The sequence below is a fragment of the Lontra canadensis genome, unplaced genomic scaffold (genome assembly GCF_010015895.1).
Source record: "Lontra canadensis isolate GAN:19392208 unplaced genomic scaffold, GSC_riverotter_1.0 scaffold2, whole genome shotgun sequence".
In the NCBI taxonomy this organism is placed as follows: Eukaryota; Metazoa; Chordata; class Mammalia; order Carnivora; family Mustelidae; genus Lontra; species Lontra canadensis.
The window spans coordinates 57,901,149-57,922,068 of record NW_022630996.1 but is presented as its reverse complement, the minus strand read 5'-3'; the positions used below and the strand labels follow the sequence as shown (position 1 = coordinate 57,922,068).

General features: G+C 39.0%; 1 protein-coding gene and 1 long non-coding RNA gene across 7 annotated transcripts in view; one reads left to right on the top strand and one right to left on the bottom strand.

The window, feature by feature from the left end:
* UMAD1 (UBAP1-MVB12-associated (UMA) domain containing 1) overlaps positions 1–20,920 on the top strand; it is a 225,736-nt gene that overhangs the window by 122,046 nt on the left and 82,770 nt on the right. The window lies entirely within an intron of this gene.
* The window catches only part of LOC116877600, a 146,931-nt gene continuing 136,054 nt past the window's right edge, over positions 10,044–20,920 (bottom strand). For all 3 annotated transcript variants that reach the window (XR_004384671.1, XR_004384672.1, XR_004384673.1), the window contains exon 3: positions 10,044–10,265. This is a non-coding gene — a long non-coding RNA (uncharacterized LOC116877600). The remainder of the gene's footprint in view (positions 10,266–20,920) is intronic.

Below are 20,920 nucleotides of genomic sequence, written 5' to 3'. Positions count from 1 at the left end.
CAAATGTTGGGAGGATGTGGAGAAATTGGAACTTGCAAATAGTATTACTGGTAGGAATGTGTAATGGTGCAGCCATTCCATTCCTAGGTTTTTACTGAAGAGAAATGAAATAATATGCTGTAGGACTCCCTTTATATAAAAGTCTAGAAAACCTGGTGATGGAAAGCAGAGTAGTTGCTTGGGGATGGGAGTGTGGTGTAGAAGGAATGGATTGCAAAGGAGCATGAGGAAATTTGGGGGAGTGTTGGATGTATTCATTATGTTGATTGTGATGATGCTTTCACAAATGTATACATATGTCAAAACTGATCAAATTTGACACTTGAAAATGTGCAGTATGTTATACATTAATTATACCACAATAAAACTATAAAAAATTCATAGAACTACACACTGAAAAGGATGAATATTACAACATGTAAATTATCCCTCAATAACCCTGACTTAAAAAAAAAAGCATATGAGAAAATGAAATATGGGGATTGAGGTTGCAAAAATAATTAAAAGCCAATCTGAAAAGATTACAGACCATATGATTCCATTTATGTAATAGTCTCCAATGACAAAGTTATAGAGATGGAGAACAGATTAGTGGTTAGTTGCCAGGGTTTAGGGATGGTAACCATGGGGGAAAACAAGGTGAAGATGACATGGGAATTTTCAATACTATTTGTGTAACTGTAAAAATACAACTAATAAATCTATAATTATATCAAAATAAAAAGCTTCTTTTTTTAAGAAAGCCATTTAGGTATTTTTGTGTTCTCTGATGGGAAGCCATCAGTGTTTTTGCATGTTAACTCTATAGTAATGTTTATCACACAGACTCTAGAAACTGACTTTATTGAGATGATTACAACTTAATGTTGCATTGTTGTAGATAGAAAACACATCAAGAATCATTTTCCAATTGCTGGTTCCCCATCTGAACATCGAATACCTTAACTTTTTTCTCCGAGATTCTTACTTAAATTTTTCTGACTAGATAATACATATAAATGGTTAAAAATACATAACAAAGGAAGCAATGAAAAGTCATCTCCCAAAGCTTTCTTCTGCTTCACAGTTCACAGTTCCTCAAAAGTAAACAATTATTAATTTCTTGTGTATTCCTCCAGAGTTTCTTCATATGTATATAAGCAAATGCAAATATATTTTTTATGCTCCTCCCCGCTTTTTTAAAAATTTGTCAGAGAAAGCGTATAAGCAGGGGGAGCAGCAGACAGAGGGAGAAGCAGACTACCCACTCAGCAAGGATGCCAGTGCAGGACTTGATCCCAGGACCCAGGAATCATGACCCGAGCTGAAGGCAGATACTTAACCAACTGAGCCACCCAAGCGTCCCTCTCCTCCCTGTTATTATCCAAAAGATAGTTTACTATATTGAATATTTTACATATTTCGCTTAACAGTGTGTCTTAAATTTTGAAGGAGATATGCAAAGAGCCGCTAAATTCTTTGACAGTTGCATAATATTCCATTATGTATTTAAATGCATATATTCTATACATACATTTAGAGACAGTTACATAATACACACACACACACACGTGTTCATGCGCACATACACACATATACATAATATTTATATACTAGGGTATTTCCAGACTTCCACTTTTGTAAACAGTACTGCAGGGAATATCCTTATACGTATGTCATTTTTTACTTGAACAAATATATGTGAATATGTGAAATTGCCCATACTGACTTTTTTACTCTAGAAAAAATTTTATGCAGTTGAGCCTAATATATGTGGAATAAGTTTCCAGATGTGTAATTATTGGAGACAAAATGTTTAGTGTCCTTTGGATTTTCTGCTTCACTACCAGATGTATATGATAACTTGGATGCCTAAAAATGGAGTAGAGACCCACTGCATCAGTGTTCTTTTCCATAGAGCTGAGGGTGAAATGCCCATGTGCACACACAGGGGTATTTCCCAAAGCCCGGTGACTTCATTCAGCGGCAGGTCTCACTCTCCCCCCTGACCCGGTTCTGTCAGGCTTCCTTGCCTGTTTCTGAAAGCCTTTGGTTTCTCCTTATTCACAGACCTCGACTAGAACTCTAAGCCCTTTGTCTTTCCCCAGGGGGTATTGCCCCAAATACCTTCTTATCTGCTATCAGTGTGTTATCCCGCATTGGTTCTCCCAATTAATGCAGCCTTAGTATTACATTAGGTCTTATGTGTTAAATCAGATTCTCTGAAAAAGGCTGACTGTATGTACACCAGACAAGTAGATGGAATGTACCCTTTTCCATAATGAGCCAACTGATTAGAGTCTTTGCTTCTCCAACACTCGTTGTGTGTATGGATTTGTAGGCGAGAGAGAGAGAAAAAAAGGCAAAATTTAACAGTTGGTTAATAAAGGTGAAGGGTAAAAGGGAAACATTACTGAGGCCCTAGGGCCTTGAGAGTTGGGCAGAATGCCAGCCTGGGGGCAAAGGATCAGATTTTCTATTGACTTAATATGTTTTAAAATAAAAAGCCGAAAGAAAGCATATTCTCTCCTAAAATTATTTACCTTGAATTAGTTGGTCTTCATCACCCATTACGTTCTTAGTTTTTGTTTTGCTGTTTCTAGATCTGAAGACATCTTAAGAACTCTGCCCCCAGATTAAGAAAAAATGATGATAGCAATTTATAATTATTGAGGGTTTCCTCTGATGTTGGGCATTTTATGTGGATGATCTCATTTAGGCCTCTTATCAACCTGTTATTGTCTTTATCATTTCTTAGATGAGGCCACTCACACACAGTGAGGTTAAATAACTTGCCCCAAATCACACAGCAAACATGTGGTAGAAATGTACTTGCTGCCCGACCTGCTGTCACTATGCTTGACCCCGTCTTTATTTTGGCCTGAAGTATTTGAGGAGAGAGAGAGATTATCATCTGGCTAAAAGCTCTTAGAGCAATCTCCTGGTCCAGATAATGGGATCATCTGAAGGCTTCATGAAGAATGCAAGTGGTTATACCTGGAGTGGAAAATTGACAAGCTTCTTGACATGTTAAATTTGCAAAACTCTAGGAAAAAGGACCTGTTCTGTGTGCATACAGCAGCCCTTTTTACCCCTTTTTATGAGTTTGCTTCTTTCGTGCATACTCACCAGCCTGCTAAGAGGTGTCATTAGCTCTTTTTTGGTTTATGTCCTGTACATTTTTTTCTCTGTTGACTCCTTTCCATCAGAATTTAAACAGGCTCCCCCTTTACTCCACACACCCTCTGGCCACCACCATGTCTTCTCCAAACCAAGCTTTCCTAATAAATGATACCACTGGGGTCTTTTTCTGTTTTCCACCAGCTCCTCTAATCCTCCACAATCCCTGGCTTATACCCCCAACTGCCGATTTCCTTCTAGCGATTTTTCTGTGCTATTCTTTAATTCACAAAACTGAGACTATATTTCATGCACAGTTTTGTGGCATGATTTTCTTCCTGCTCTAATATTGTGGACATTTTTTCATGTCATGAATTTTTAAACCCTTTTTATTGATGAATGGCATACAGAACATATAGAATGTATACAGAATAGCATACAGAAACAAATTTAATTTCAATGATTTTTCATATGTCATTACCATCTAGATCAAGAAATAGAAATTACAGAATCCTAGAATATCCCCCCAACCCACCACCACTTTCTGTCATTTTACCCAACTCTCCAAAGGTATCCTGACTTCTTGAAGCATAGATTGTTTTATGTGTATGAAATGCATGTAAATGCAGTCCTACATTGTATACATTTTGTGTCTTGCTCATTTCATTAAATGATTGTGAAATTCACCCACATTATATGCAGGTGTAGTTGATTATTTGTTTTATAATATTCATGTGTTCACACAATAGAATATGTTTTCAAACATAACGTTAATGGGTATATATTATTCCACTGTATAGATAGTCCATAAATTTTTTCCAGGTTTTTGCTATGATAAATAACCCTATAATGAACATCTCTATGTATAAATACTTAAACTAATGTCTGACCGCCCCCTTAGAATATATTCTAGAAGTGCATTTACTAAGAGGATATAAGCTCTTTTACAGTTCTTAATACATATTGTCAGATTGCTTTCTGAAAAGATTACACCAGTTTACTTTTCTGTTAACAAATCACCTGGCACATAGGTATTCAGTAAAATGTCATTGATGTGAGCTCAATGTACTAAAAGTTCTTTTATATCTTAGGATCCAATTCTGAGTTTTAATGTGTCAAAGATCTTTGCAGTTCATTATTGTTTCAATTAATTTAGCACAAATATTCTCCCTAATTCCTTTTTTTTAATTGCCTGATTGTTCTTATGTTTTAAATTTTACTGGTATAGCTTTAAAATATATTCCCAACTTAAGGAGGAAAAAAATGAGGATTTCATTGGAATTGCCTTACTGGTATTTCTCTAAATTTATGTGGCAAGAATTGACATATATATATAATCCTACCCAAGGATGATTCCCCATTCAAATATTTTCATTAAATGCTCCTTTGTAAAGTTTTATAAGTTTATTCACCTAGGACCTGGTTTTCAAAAAAATTTATTTCCACATATTTTATATTTTACGGCTATTATGAATTGGATAATTTCATTATATTTTATAATTAGTTATTTGAAAGCTACGGAGTTTTTATTTTGTATTTATCCTCCTGGCTGAGCTCTTATTAATGCTAACAGCTTTTGTTTGGATTTGGTACCATTCATGCTTTGGGGTTTGTGACCATTTAATTTCTAAATTCAGAGAGGGAGAAATTGGTATGAGGATAAATAGAAAAGAGTAACCTCAAAAACTATTTTTAAATAGAGTTGTAGAATTCTGATGATTTGCAAAACCCCATTTTTTTCATTCATTGAGGTATTCTGTCTGCCAAATCCAAACCATTTTCTCTAGCCTTATATTTTAAACATAAAATTAATGAGATTTTTAAATGTGAAAACATCTATCATTACGTTAGGTAAATTACTCCTATAATGAAAACCACATCATTTACTGTTCATGTTATGCTAAATTTACTTTTTTCCATTCTCTTACTTAAAAAAAAAAAGATTTATTTATTTATTAGAGAGAGAAAGTAGAAGTGGAGGGAGGAGCAGAGGGAGAGGGAGAGAATCTCAAGCAGACTCCCTGCTGAGCACAGAGCCCAGCACGGGGCTGTATCTCACAACCCCGAGATCGTGAACTGAGCTGAAATCAAGAGTCAGATGCTTAACCGACTGAGCCACTAGGCACCCTTTCTCATTTTTTAAACTTCTATTTTCTTTTCTTATCTTATCTATGTTCTCTATTTTGCTTCTCTATTTCTTTTTAGGAATATAGTAGTTTGGGAAGAAATTTTTTAATACTATCAGAAAAAAAAGTCTTCAAAATAAGGGAAAAACTAGAAATCTTTCAGTTCCTCTAATTTTTCTCCCTGTATTCACCTATACTTTTATGTTCTGGGTATTTCTCATGATTTTCTGTCTCCTTATACACTATTTATTTGTCTGAATGCTTTACACATATGTACATGTGAGATATATGTGTTTGTGTCACCTGTTTTTTGTATCACCTCAGAGGTAAGAAAATATGTCTAGGTCACATATACACATGTTATTGCATATATAATAATAAATTTTTCTTAGTTTAAACAGTTCTAAGTTTTTTTAACTTGTAAATTTATTACTTTTTTTACTCATTTTAAGTTGTGAGGTTTTTTTGGTGAGTTTGTTTTTTGTTTGTTTTGTTTTCCTTTTTTGTTTATTTTTGTTTTGTTTTGCTTAATCTTAATAGTTTTAAGATTAATAGCTTAATCTTAATAGTTTTAAGTACACAGAAACTTGAACCACAAATGTAATCAGAAAATAATACGTTAATCCAAGTTAATCCACATTGTTGACCTTCTGTGCCTACATCAGCAACAATAGCAGAATGTCTGGTACATAATCTCTTGCGTGGACACCCACATGCACAGGCCAAGTCTGATCTAGAAATGAGATCCTCTTTTGAGATGGTAGTTTTGATGGTTTTTAAGAAAGTACCATCAAGGATCTCATTTAATCCTCATAAGAGACAGGGTGGTTGTATGGTCTTATCTCATTTGTAAAGTGAAACTAGGTCAGACCAACTACAGATAGGTGTAGCATGCTCTAAGTGGTCGGTTAAGCCACGGTGGGGGTTACTAAAATACGTATTTCCTGTGTCAAAATAAAAAGAATTTATGATCTCTATGTGGAAGTAGAGTAACTTGGAGTATGAGAACTTAAGAATCTTGTCTTCTATAGAACAGAAATTTTATTTTTCAAAAGGCAGATGCTGTAGGGTGTGTTTCTGCGGATCTTTACTAAGCTTTGAGGCTGGGAGGAGAGAAGGAATGGGCCACAAGGACGCCATGTTCCCCATCTCCCTTATAAAACGGGCTCATGGGCAGGAACAGAGGACAGCAGTCAAGATTAGCTCAAAGGAAGGGGCGCCTGGGTGGCTCAGTGGGTTAAGCCTCTGCCTTCGGCCCAGGTCATGATCTCAGGGTCCTGGGATCGAGTCCTGCACCGGGCTCTCTGCCCAGCAGGAAGCATGCTTCCTCGTCTCTCTCTGCCTGCCTGTCTGCCTACTTGTGATCTCTGTCTGTCAAATAGATAAATAAAATCTTTAAAAAAAAAAAAAAATTAGCTCAAAGGTTGCTTCCGTGGCTTTGCTACCAGGAGGTTTAAAAAATGATCTCTTAGAAACTTTAGAGGTAAAGTGATGTGCTTTCATTAGAGAGATGTAAAACTGATTCCAAGTCCTTAAGAGAAAATGGAAATGAAACATAAGAGCCAAAAATAATTACACCAACCACATAGTTAAAAACCAACAACAAAACTGCTTCAACAGGCACCATGTTCCATGTGGCATTTGGTTTGTTTTGCACAATGTCATAAAAGTACACGGTCAATATACTTCCGGTTAAGCAAAGTGAAACCAGAAATAGACTCTGTGCTCCATCTACTCTAATTCAATACACACAAAAAGGCGAAATAAATTTAAAATGATAAACGGATCCAGGTTGCCTGTGATGCTATACCATTCTGAAGGTGGATATTGTTCAGGGAGAAAATTCAGAGTAAACGGTTTCCTTTTATAATTACGTTAAGAAGAACATGGGTATTAAATCCATACAGAGTTTCATTTGAATACAGGCTCTATCGCTTAGGCATTTTTTGATGCTGGAAACTTTACCTCTTTTTCTCGTGATTTTCTTTACCTGCTAAATAAGTAAAAGTATTCCTTCAGAAAGTTTTTGGAAAGACATTATCCCCTTTCATGAAGTTGTCACAATTTCCACGGAAAGTAGGAAAAAAATGCTTAAAATCTTTTCAGGAAGAGTGCCATACAAGAAAACAAACAAGACCAGCCTGGTTACATGTTATTGAATCATCTGATTATATTTTTCAGTTAGTTTCTGCCTCCCTCCCCGCTCCGCCTTAGAAAGAGGTTGCTCAAGACTGAACTGTTTTTGTTGCGTATGAAACATCCCTGGGTGGTTGTGCATACGGCTTGGCTGTGCCGTCATTTACAAGGGAAATGGTAAAAAGGTGCAGAGAGTAAAGGATTACTTCTGTTTTGGCTGGTGGGTTGACAGAGCCACCGAGATCCCTGTCTCCACCTTGACCTAGATCTCTGTCTCTTGCCTATCTTTATATCCTATCTATGTATTCTAACCATCCTAATTATTCACCTCATTTATTTTCTGTTTCTTCTGAAATAATTTTGAACTTGCAGAAAAGCTGCAAAAGAGCTTTTTGTCTTATCATTTGAGAGTAAATTAGCAACGTGATGTGTCATCACTTCTAAATACCTTCGCATGTAGTTGCTAAAAGCAGGGGTATCTCCTACATTAGTCATCAAAATCAAGAAATTAGCCATCAGAGCCATAGATCCCTATTTATATTTTGTTCAAATTATGTACTTTGTAGGAGAAGGATCCTGTTCAGAATCGCATATTATCCTGTCTGTTTAGTTTCCTTTAGTCTGAAATAGTTCCTCCGTCTGTCCTTGACTTTTCAATATCTAGATATTTTTGAAGACTACAGAGAAGTTATTTTTGACAGATATCTCTCAGTTTGAGTTTGTCTGCTATATGTCCCTGAAATTAGATTTAGGTGGTGTATTTTTATTAGGAATATCACAGAAGCTACATGTTCTTCTCATTGCATCTGATATGGGAGTGCATAATTCCTATTTGTTACATTACTGGAGATTGTTAACTGTGATCACTTACTTAAAGCCATGTCTACCAGATTTCTCTACTGTAAAATTACTCATTCTCTCTTTATGATCAATATGTGGTGGATGGTGGTTTTGGACTATGTAATATTTTGTTTCTTATCAATCTTCCACCAACTAGTTCTAGCATCTATCTATGCTTCTTGGCTGAATTAATTATTACTCTGATAGTTGCCAAATTCCTTGGTTCCTTCTGCATTCATCAGTTGACATTCCACTCCAAGGAAAGGCTCCCTTCTTTTCTTTTTTATTTATTCACTTTTATTTATGTTAGCATGGGTGCATGGATATTAAAAATTATTTTATCATTTATGGATATTTTTTTTAAGATTTTATTTATTTATTTGACAGACAGAGATTACAAGTAGGCAGAGAAACAGTCAGAGAGAGGAGGAAGCAGGCTCCCTGCTGAGCAGAGAGCCCGATGTGGGGCTCGATCCCAGGACCCTGGGATCATGACCTGAGCCGAAAGCAGAGGCTTTAACCCACTGAGCCACCCAGGCGCCACCCATTTATGGATATTTTTAGTGGATTGCAATCTGTTATTACCGTTATTCATTTTGATATTTAAAATGTCCCAGACTTGCCCAGAGGGAGCTCCTTAATTTCCTTTTTTTTTTTTTTCAAAGATTTTACTTACCTATTTGACAGAGAGAGTGATAGACGGCCCAAGCAAGGGGAGAGGCAGGCAGAGGGAGAAGCAGGCTCCCCACGGAGCAAGGAGCCTGATGTGGGGCTTGATGTAGGGCTCAATCCCAGGACCCTGAGAAGAAGGCAGATGCTTAACCGATTGAGCCACCCACGAACCCCGAGGGGGCCCCTTCAAACCGTCTTCCTCACTCTTGGAGCACTCTCTGGCACAATGAGATGAACCAGGCCCATCTTCACCCTGCTTGTATTCCAGTAGTCTAAACCAGGCCATTGCTGCCACCACCTCCCCCACATCTTCCCCTCCTTAGTTGGGTCGTGAAGTCCTGCCACTGCCTACTTGTTGGGACTCAACTCCTCAGGAGGGGAGAGAAGGATGAAGAAAGGCATGGATGGATGGATAGGTTGATGGATAGCTAGGCCGGCTGACTGACTTAAAAAAAAAAAAAAAGTGTTCTGCCCATAGGTATTGGGAAATAAAAATACTAGTTCATCAGTCTGATAGGGAAACAGATATTTGGATAATCAGAAATGACAGATATGTCCCAACTAATTTATGTATTTTAACCTAGGAATGTGTCTTAGTTCCTTCGAACTGCTATAACAAAATACCAGATTGTGTAGTTTATAAACAACAGAAGTTTACTGGTCAGGATACTGAAGGCTAGAGAGTCCAAGATCAAGGCACCAGCCAGCACCGTCACCTTCTGGTGAGGGCCCTCTCCCTGGTTCAGAGCAGGTGTCTGCTCACCCTGTGCTCACATGGTGAAAGGGGCTAGGGACCTCTGGGGGGGTCTCTTGTATAAGGCACTTATATGTATACTTATGTGTAAGGTCTCTTGTATAAGGCACTTGTATAAGCCACTAACCCCATTCCTGTAGGGCTGTACCATTGTGACCCAAGCACCTCCCGAAGTCCCCACCTCCTAGTATCCTCATCTTTGGGGGTTAGGATTTCAAAATATGAATTTTGAGGGGACACATTCAGACCATAGAACATTTCTGCTGTCTACTGATGTTTGAATATGGGTCCATTTACTGTTTTGAGAACTCGGCCTAAACCAACCCAAGTTCTCCAGCTCTTTATCCTATTCGATATACGGCCTCCCTGTCTGACGAACTTCTAAGTCCACTATTTGCTATATCCTGGAATCAGGCTTAAGAAATCCTGTTCTTTATGGTTTCCTTTCTGATGTCTTTTGCCCTGTCATGCATAAGTAGACGCATGGCCTACAGACCAGTTGGCACTGTACAGAGAAGCATTCCGTAGTTTGCTCCTCAGGAAGCCTTGGTGGAGAGCTACTTCGTGCTCTTCCTCTTCGATTGGGATTGCCCCGTGCTCTGGTTTCCAGGATCCTTGCCTCTCATGAGGGCTGATGTCTGGTTAAGAGAGAGAATCTGATAGTCTCAGGAGGGAGGTTTGCTTTTAAAAAGTCTGGAGGCAGATAGGGTAGGTGAGTGGGAGAAGAGAAGGAATTTGAGACAAATTGATTGGAATGAAGCAACTACTCTGGGATGGCTTTGCATAACAGAGCTGGTTGGTTAATAAGTTCCAGTTTCTGTCCTAGTCCTTTAAGCCTTAAAGAAAAAAAGGAAGCTCTTTGAAATTGGACCTTTTTTTTTAACGTGTTGCAATTAGGCGCATGTCCAGATGAATCCTAATTTCGCTAAACCCGCCCCTAGAAGACTACTGAATTTATTTGAAATCACTGAGTCATGAAGATATAAATATATAGTGAGTACTTAATAAACGAACTCTGATTTCAAGAATATCAGATTTATGAAACTGAGCAATACTGTGGAATTAGGTAGTACTAAATTAGAAATGTAAGTTTAAAGCACATAAACCATATGCAGTTTTCATAACTTTAAAATGGCAAATGGCTTTACCGTTTAACTGGTCTTGAAACAAGTGATTTCTTCTTTACAAACTGAAAGAACTGTAGGTTTTTTTTTAACATTACAACTGTTTTGAGAGACATTTTGTGCCACAAAAATGTTAGTGTATATTCTAATGTGATACTATGTTTTTGTTTTAATTTGGGGGAGGACTTTTTTTTCCTTAAAGTATTTTAAAATTTGTTAAATACACATCAGTGGGAAAAACTTTAAAAAAAAAAAAAAGCATTAAGTACACTAAGATAAATAAAAATATTTTATCAGAATTCTTTTGGCATCCCAGCTACCACTTCTATTTCATGCCATTATCTCTAAACTCACTGTAACTACACAGAACCCAGTAAAACCTCTTCTCTGGTTTCAAAGTCACTATTGACTCTTTGTCCTTCTTGTTCTACCCTTAACAAACTGCTGGGAAGTGTTTCCAAGTATTTTACAGCTGGTCTACCTCATCCTTCCTTATTGCTGAAGTCCTGTCCAAACTTTACATTAGAGCTGTGCGTATTGATCTCTGCTTAAGCCTTTTATTCTACCTTTCGCCCAGTTCTCACTGCTATGAATAAACTTTCTTTTTACCAGTCATGGTGCATCCTCTTCAGCTTCCTTTATTTGTTCCATAGTTTCATCAGAAATGTATTTGTCTCAGGCTATCTGCCACTGGCCTTTTGTCAGTGCCACGATCGGTCAGAAAACAGCCATTATGGGGCGCCTGGATGGCTCGGTGGGTTAAACCTCTGCCTTCAGCTCAGGTCATGGTCTCAGGGTCCTGGGATTGAGCCCCGCATCGGGCTCTCTGCTCAACAGGGAACCTGCTTCCCCCCGACCCCCGCCTGCTTCTCTGCTACTTGTGATCTCTCTCTCTCTGTCAAATAAATAAATAAAATCTTTAAAAAAAAAAAAAAAAAAGAAAAGAAAACAGCCATTAGGTAAGGGTCTGCCAGGTGCATACTTGGTACCAGCCACTGTACTAGATGCCGCGAATATTGTGGCCAATAAAATAAACACATCACTGCCTTGGTGGAACAGTCTAGTGGGAACAACAGCTAATTAAACAAGAGAGTATGTACAATTAAATGACTGTAACTGTGGGAAGCGCTTTGGAGAAGAAGAACACGTGGGAGCAGGGAAGGGGCATGGGTTTGGGAGGCTGAAGCTGAGATGTGAAGACTGAATACATATTAACTGGTTGAGGTCTGGGTTGAGGAACATCTCAGGCACAGAATGGTTCTTGCTCTTCTCATCGTCACTTTTTTTGCTGTAATGAAGCAAATTCTCCTACTGTTCAGCCAAGCCCATCATGGTGCTTCTTCCTTCTTAATGGGTTTTTGCCTTTTGGCCATGCTGGTTTTGTGCTGTCAACCTATTTTGGAGCTCTGGAGGTCCCTGTTCCCAGTTCTTAGACTAGGATTTAGTCTAGGAGCCAGTGGCAGGCTCTTAAAGTCTGATTTGTCCTCTGCCTTCTACCCTGTTACTCTTTTTTCCTTCCATTAACTCCATCAGTCCCAAAGTGGGATTTCTGTCGAAAAGCACAGGCCAGCAGTGGGCATGTTAGAGGGGATTTGCTGATACTGAGTCTCTTCCCCTAAACACCTGGATTCCATTGTCTGCAACCCCCCTTCTCATCCTAGTGACATCATAGTTTAAGGTGATTGAAAAATGCCTCTTCCCTAAAGGAAGTTGAGGTATTTTGCTTCGGATCATTAAAGGATATGCATATTAACTGTGAAGTTGCGTACTCTATCATTGTTTCATGTGTTTAGCCAGTGCTTTATAGCTTACATTTCTTGATTCAAGTTATTCCAAAATTTCCATTTTTATAACCAGCATTTGAGATTTATTAGTATATTGATATTTACTATCACTACCACCGTGTTTCCTGGTGATGTAAGGACATACAAGCTTGCAGATACATGTCAACAGAAATGACCTTACTGTACTTGTACAGAGTAGCCAAAGTGTGCTCCCCTAACATTGGTTCTTATTTTTTTTTTTAAAGCAATGCATTGTAACTGGGCAGCTGGTCAGACTATTTCTTATAGCCCAGCTCCTTATGGAACCATAACCAGTTCTGGGGCAGAGGGACAGAAAACACACAATTTCCTTCACATGATTTTTCCTTTTTCCTTTAAATATGTGTATTTATTAAAAGAACAAGAAGATGAAATAAATACTAATGTATATGAAAACACTTATTATAATGAAACTAAAATAAACTGTAAAATACAGTATTAGCCAATAGTAGACCTACTTTAGCTTCCACCATTTTATTGTTCTAAATAGAGGATGACCATCTTATTTTAAAAATAGTTTATATTTGGGAGCCTGGGTGGCTCAGTCAGTTGAGCATCCGGCTCTTCTTTTCAGCTCAGGTCATGATCTCATGGTCATGAGATGGAGCCCCACATTAGTCTCCTTGCTCAGAGGGGAGTCTGTTTGACCGTCTGTCCCTCTCTCTCTCCATCCCTTCCCCCAGCTTGTGCTCTCTCTTTCTCTGTCACTCTCTAAAATAAATTAATCTTTTAAAAATGTTTTATGGTGGGGAGGGAGGTATGGAGAGGGTGGTTGGGTTATAGACATTGGGGAGGGTATGTGCTATGGTGAGTGCTATGAAGTGTGTAAGCCTGATGATTCACAGACCTGTACCCCTGGGGCAAATAATACATTATATATTAATAAAAAAAATTAATGTTTTATAACTAATTGTGGTAAAAGACGCATAAACCCTGCTTTTCAAAACTCAGAGTCTAGTACCAATTGAACATCTTTCCATTCCCCCGTCCCTTCTGCCCTGGCAGCCTCCATTCTACTTTTTGTCTCTATGAATTTGACTATTCTAGGCACCTCATTTAAATGGAATCAAAAAGTATTTGTCTTTCTAGGACTGACTTAACTCACTTAGCATAATGTCTCCAAGGTTCACTCATGTTGTAGCATGCATCAGAATTCCCTTCCTTTTAAGGCTCAGTAATGTTCCAGTGTTTGCATGTGTCACATTTTGCTGATCTGTTCATCTGTTGATGAACACTTGGGTTGCTTCCACCGTTTGGCTCTTGTGTGTGAATGCTGTTGTTCTGAACATGGACATACGATATTTCTTCAAGACCCTGCTTTCAGTTCTTTGAGGAACTTATCTTATTGAGCCCCAACCTTAACACAGAGATAGGGACTCTTAACTATTTAAACAATGTGGGAGGAAAGGAAAGAGGGAGGAAAAGGAGGCAGTCATTCCAGAAATTAGGCAGATGGTAATCTGCCAGCCATGTGAGGTTATCTAAGTCGGCTTCGGTGTTTTTCAAAGTGTTGTTCATGAATCAGCTGCATTAGAATCTCATGGAATCCTTGTTAAAAGTTTTGAGGTGCTTCACCAGAGTTCACAAGACTGAAAGTCTTGTGAGACTCGGGAATTTGCACTCCTGGTGATTCTCACACACACTGAAATGTGAGATGTACTGCCCCAGTGGCAGGAAAAGGTCTCAGAATTTTCCTCTGTTTCTGCATTTGAAGGCTCTGCTCCCCGCCACTTTCAGCCCCTCCCTTCCTTTGGCGCGCCATCATCCCAGGCTATCCCATGACACACTTTCTTGCCCTCTCTGTCTATATATTGTAGCCCAGCTGAAAGTTTTATAAATGTAACAAAGGATGGCCAGGCCTGAATTTGCAACCTTAAACTTTGATCTGGGCCCTTTTTTATTCAAGGTCTTTTCTTCCTCAGTATACTAAGTGGCAATTCACTGTTGCTGTCTGTCTGCTTCAGTCTGGGGCCAGTGAACAGGTTAGGACTTCCTCCCTCGGTCTTGTGATGTCTAGGTTTACCTGAATTCTTAAAGAGACCACTTGTCTTTTTCTTAAGTGAACATTTTAAATATGACACAGTGTATTGCAGCCCTTGGGACGGTACTTTTACACATTTATGCCGTATGACCAAACGACAAGTGTGACATCTTCGGTAAAACCAACCAGGTTCTTCAGCATTGTGAAATCAAACTCCTTGTCTTCAAGTTATCAGATCGCACCCCCTATCATATCTGCTGTGTGTGGCTTTGCTTCTGATTGTGATCTGTGATTTGCAGGGGATTCATTTTTTTTTTTAAATATCAACTTTTCTTCAAATAATGTTGATGTGTTTTCAGAAATACTCTCTTCAAACGTCTGGGTGACACAAGAGCGTGTTTAATATTTGACTGCCATTAAAAGTAATACTAATGACATACTTAAAAAAAAAAATGAAAGGAGCTGTGGGTGGAGTGGAGCCTCCCACCGAGGCTGCGTTATTAGTGATAGGTTGATGCCATCATTTTACCCACAACAGTGGAGTGGTAAGGAAGTTTGGTTTTGTCATCGCTGGCCACCTTTTCATAGAGTGCTCCCTGCAGATTACTATTCCTTAAGTGATTGGGTATTCCCATAATTTTTAGGTTTTGGCTCATTTCTACAGCCAGTTTTTGTGACTGACTTTTGCTCAGTTGAAATCCCTTCTAGGAAGATGTAAATCACAAAAGGGTGGGGATAGGATTGCTCCAGTTTACGTGGTGCCCAACATTATATGTGGTACATAGCAGGTGTTTAACATAAATTTCTTGAATGAATGAAACTTAACTTGAAGCTTATGATATATTTCATATACTGTGCTCATTTCTGCTAGAGATTTTCTTTGCAGTTTTTACTACACTAAACCCCCCCCCTTTTTTTTTTAATCACTCTAAACTCTGGTTCAAGTGCTTGAGAAGCTTATGTACCTGATATCTCTGATTGGACCAACCGATGCTATGTTTGAAATACCCTTTTGATTTCATAGGATCACTTGTTTTTTTGTGTTGAAAACTGACTGAGCAGAACTCTTGACACCAACCAGTAACTTCACAAGTTTATTCTGTTGGTTGGAAAGTAGACGACACTCCCAATGGTGAGTGATGTGATGTATGCCATCTCTCTCCCACCGAGGCTGCGTTATTAGTGATAGGTTGATGCCATCATTTTACCCACAACAGGCAGCACGTTTGAGTCTGTGTCTAAGGATACCAGATAACCCAGAGCGTGAGCTTACTCTGTTCTCTTGACAAAGTTTGGCTTCAAGCCATACGCACTGAAAATCCTTTTTGTGTCAGCGCTGTTTGTTTTCACAGAGCCTATAGAAGCTCTTGTCCGTGGAGGCTCAGAGCGGCCCTTTACAGAGCTTTCTTTCCCCAGCATTTTGGGATCCAGAGTCAGGAATGGTGAGCCGAATGTACTCTCACAGTATATAAGTTCACTCTGATTTAGGATAGATAGTAACAAAAATCCTTTGAAGAAGATTTGTACAGTGTGATGCAATAGTGTACAAAATTAATCTTGGGGGGTCTTTTGTGTTTTTCATCTTCCAGTCCAAAAGTAAGAATGCCTAGGTTTAAAGTGTTGAAGCTCATAGTGTTAAAGCTGAATGGATGTTTTTGGTTGCTTTAAGATCTTCCAGAAAAATTATTACCCCGAGGTACAAAGTAACAAGATTCAGACCTAAAGACATCCGTGGACTTCGACAACAAGTTAATTAAGAGCAGGCCAGTAGGACTGATCAGTGGGTCTGACCTCATTTAGATTTGCTGATATTCCTACTTTCCTGAGTAAATGTGTTTTCACTGTTCATGTGCCCCTACGCTTTTTCTTTTCTTTTCTTTTCTTTTTTTTTTTTAAACATATAATGTATTATTTGTTTCAGGGGTACAGGTCAGTGAATCATCAGTTTTACACAATTCACAGCACTCACCATAGCACACACCTCCTCAATGTCCATCACCCAGCCATCCTATCCCTCCCCCGGCAACCCTCAGTTTGTTTCCTGAGATTAAGAGTCTCTTACAGTTTGTCTCCCTCCACAGCCCCTAAGCTTTTAAAGGAGTAAGCAAGATTTTAACTGTGCGATTTTAACAGCAGTCAGAAAATTAAAATTTAATGTGATGCCTACCTAAAAGTTGTATATCAATATGTATTAAAGTTAAGATCCACACTAATATAAAAAGTAGATTTTTTTTTCATATTTTAACATTCATTTATAATTCCTTTTTATAAGCCCTTGGTAAGTGTGTATATAGAACTTCCTTCTCCACCCCCCTCACCACACCCACCGCAGTCAAATCAACAGATGTCTATCAAGTAAGAGTTCACCTCATTGTCAGAACGATGCCATTGTGTTAGTTGTAGTCCATCCTTAGTGAATCTGGGCATAATAATTTTGGGGGTATTAATTTAAGATAGTGTTGGTGTCATTTTAATTTGTTTTTCTTTCATCCCTAGTCAGCTTGAACCTTTTCCCATTTTTGTTTGCTAACTTCATTCCTCCCTCCATGGCTTAGCTGTTCCTCTTGGCTCATTTTCTCATGGGGTTATAACAGTTGTCTTCAGAATCCTGACCTGACAGCAGTGGGCTCCTGGGCAGGACATGTCTTCAGCAATTAGTACTTTTGCTTTTTGTCTCTTCTTCCTTTCTTCATTACAGTGGAAAACGGGGAGTAAAATGGATAGTATGGGAAACTGTGGAAGGGAAAACTAATCAGAACTGGAAGAGACCCCAATGTAAAGTATATTAAGCTGAGTTGGATAACTTAAGTTTTGATAAGTAATGAGAAGCCGCGTGAGATTATGTAATGATTTGGCATTGTCGGCGGACTTGGACTCCAACAGCAGGCCTGCCATTCTTACAATGGATAAAATAAAGCCTTCCTCACAACACTGCCAAGATCACTAAATGAGATGACACACGAGGGCTTCTCCTGTCCTCTCTCCTTTGGGAGAGTACAGGCAACAATAGCCCGGTGACAAGGGCAGGAGGGCGGATGAAACCAGCACTGAGAATAAAACCTTTATCTTGCCCCAACTGCATCCCCTTCTTCCCCGCCGTTAGCATTTAACATGTTTTCTCATTCAGTCTTCATAGCAGCCTCATTATGTCTCATTATTCCCATTTTTCTGATGAAGAAATTGAGGCTCTGAGAAGTTAAGTACCTTGCCCAAGGTCATGGATTTGGTAAAGGATTTGAGCCGAGTTCTGTCAGATTCCAGAGCCATTCCCTTGCCACAGTGCCAGGCTGCCTTGTATAATGAGTGTGTGACTAAAGAATGAAAAGGAGTTAATGGACTGGCCATTCCACTGTTCTTTCCACTACTTCACTTGGTGAATGACTAATAAGCAAACACTCCCAGAGGGTATTTGCATTTTAAAAGAGGAGCTCATTAACCCTAATGAATCTCTAATTTGTGGAATATGTGGGGGAGATATTTCTGATCACTGGGGCTTTCTCCTGTGTCTTCAAGGTGCTGGCTCCCCTGTTCTCCTCCATGGATTATCACCTGTTCTGGCATCAGAATTATGTGTAGAATACAGTCACATACTGCTAGTCTGCCCCAAATGCCATTGAGTGAATTGACAGGGAGTTGTGAAAAGATCGCTAAAAGAAAATAAGTGTAGATTAGCACCATGGAAAATGAACGTTTGAAAGCTGAATAACAAATGGGACAGTTTTGAGGTTCTTCTGAAGAATCAAGTAAGAATGATCTATTTTATAATCAATTTTAACTTCAGAAACATTCTATCAGCATTTCTCATAGTGTGTTCATAGAACTCTGGAAGATGTCTAATGAATATCAGGTGAATAAAATGCTCCATAGTCAAATATATTGTGAAAAAGGGTTTTAAAGTTTTTCCTTCCTCCCTTCCTTTCTTTCCTTAGAGAGGACAGGGTGGGGCAGAAGCAGAGAGAGAGAGACAGAATTCCAAGCAGTGCTCCACACCCACCATGGAACCCAATGCAGGGCTCGATCTTACCACCCTGAGATCATGGCCTGAGCTAAAATCGAGTCTTATGCTTAAGCAACTGACCCACCCACCCAGGCACCCCTAAAGTTTCTTTACTGAAGAATTTCTTAGAGCCTTTCACATGTTTAAGTGAGTTGGAAATCAACTGGAAGGACACATTCTGCAGATTTTTCTCATACTTTTGACCATAGACATCTTTTTTCCACATAAACCCCTCAAAACTAGTGTTTTGTAGACTGCATTCTGAGATATTCAGTTCTATGTAATTCTTCTCTAGTTAAAGGAAATAAAACTGTTTTCTGTATTCACAGCTTTTCATATTTAGGTGGGCTCCAGACCTGTCCATATCAGCCCATTCCCAGTCCAGTTAGACCCTAGGGCCTTCCAATAGTAACACCCCTATTCTCCAGATAAGATCTAATCAATTAGGGGGAAAAAAACCCAACCAAATAGAGACCAGATTCTCATTTTTACTGCCTATTAAGCTGGTGCTGAAGAATGTGGCTTCCATCAAGGACCAAATGGATTTCTGAATCCCAGAATTAGATTGAGCTTCATCTAGTTACAGAAAATGCTGGGCTGGGGCAGGTTTTCAGAGTGGGAGGAGGTCCCTATGGAGGGTCAGAGCAGACAGAGCCACGTGCTGTCTGTGGTCCTCCCATTCTCAAGAGAAGGGGAAGAAGTAGGGGTGAAACCACATGTGCAAGGCCCCCTAAATTACAAAGCCATGGATTAGGGAACAGAGAGAGGCCTGGGGTTAATGTTAGTAGAACTTCTCCACACTGAAGGAGGCCTAAGGAGTGAGGGCATTCCCTCACCCCCTCTCCTGCCAAAAAGTCTCCTCTGGGTAACCCAAATAGGCATTGGGGTTCCTTTCCCATCGCTGAGGATTTCTCTCCTTTTCTCTATTTCTTATACTGAGTGCTCATCTTCACCACCATTCCTCTCTGCCCTTGACCCAGTTCACCCAGTAGATTAGGATCCTAATGATACCCTAATGACCATCCCTTGCTTATTTCCTCAAATACTCAAATATAATTCAGCCTTTTATCCTAGAAAAGGCAGAATACATATAGTCTCTAGAACAGGGATCAGAAGGGGCACCTGACTGGCTTAGTCAGTACAGCATGCAACTCTTGATCTCAGAGTCTTGAGTTTGAGCCCCACACTGGGCATAGTGATTATTTAGTAAAAAAAATAAAAATAAAAATAAATAAACAGGAATCTGGAAACTACAGCCTGAAACGTGTTTTTATAAATAAATGTTACTGGAACACAAGTTCACATTCATTGTTTTTTGTATTGTTTGTGACTGTTCTCAGCCACAAAGGTAGAATTGAGAATTTTGTGACAGAAACTGAAGGGCCCATGAAGTCTAAAATATTAGCTATCTAGCACTATATTGGAAAAACTTACCAATCCCTAATCTAAAATATAAAGGACTTTTACTTCAGCTCTTTAGTTTCCAAAAGAGCTTCCTTAGTCTGTATATGTAGCCTTTATCATTTACTCTAAATAAAAACTTCATTTTTAAACCAAGAAAATTGCATGGTTATAATGTAATGGGGTTGTTGCCTTTTGTGAAATTGTTTCTAGCCTTACAAACTTCTGGAAAAGTATCAAAGGGACTTCCTTCCCATCTTTTCTTTGAAAGATGGGAAGGAAGGACAGAGGCTTGCTCTAGTCAGAAGTATTTGGCATCATCAGTGGAAAGGAAAGAGAACAGATAATCTGTGGGGCTTATGGAAGAAAAGAGGAGTCCAGAGAAGTTGTAGGTGCCGGGAGGGTTGGACCAACACAAGATCCCGCGTTCAGCGCTCCCTTTTGGGTCCTTGGCCCCTTCTCTTCACCATTCTCTAACTCAGACTTGATTCCACCACCTTAGCCCACATCCACTGAAACCTTCCACCAGACCAGAGAGTCCATAGAGATGTCAGAAGACTAGGTTGTGCTCCCACTGTGACTGCCTTCTACCTGGGAGACTTGGGGCAAGTTACTGAGTGCCTCTGCCCCCCTGGGGGTTCTATTCTCCTTTTTAAACAGCTGATTCACAAATGAGAATTTTTCATCTGTCCAGTATACAAATCAGAGTTAATGATCATTTTGAGAACTAAAGTACCTTATTTCACATTTGTCACATGTGCTGTATTGTTGAAGTATCTAACTTTTGTGTGGATTATAAAAAACTGGAGAAAGTAACTGATGTTTCTCATGATAAAATAATTCTTCGGTGGGAAGGAAAAAAACCTTCAAAAATTATATTTGATTGTGACCTGTTCTTTTCTGTTTGTGATTTGTGCAGTTTTCATTTTGTGCCTTTGTTTATAGAGAATAATCTCGCAGATGGCAT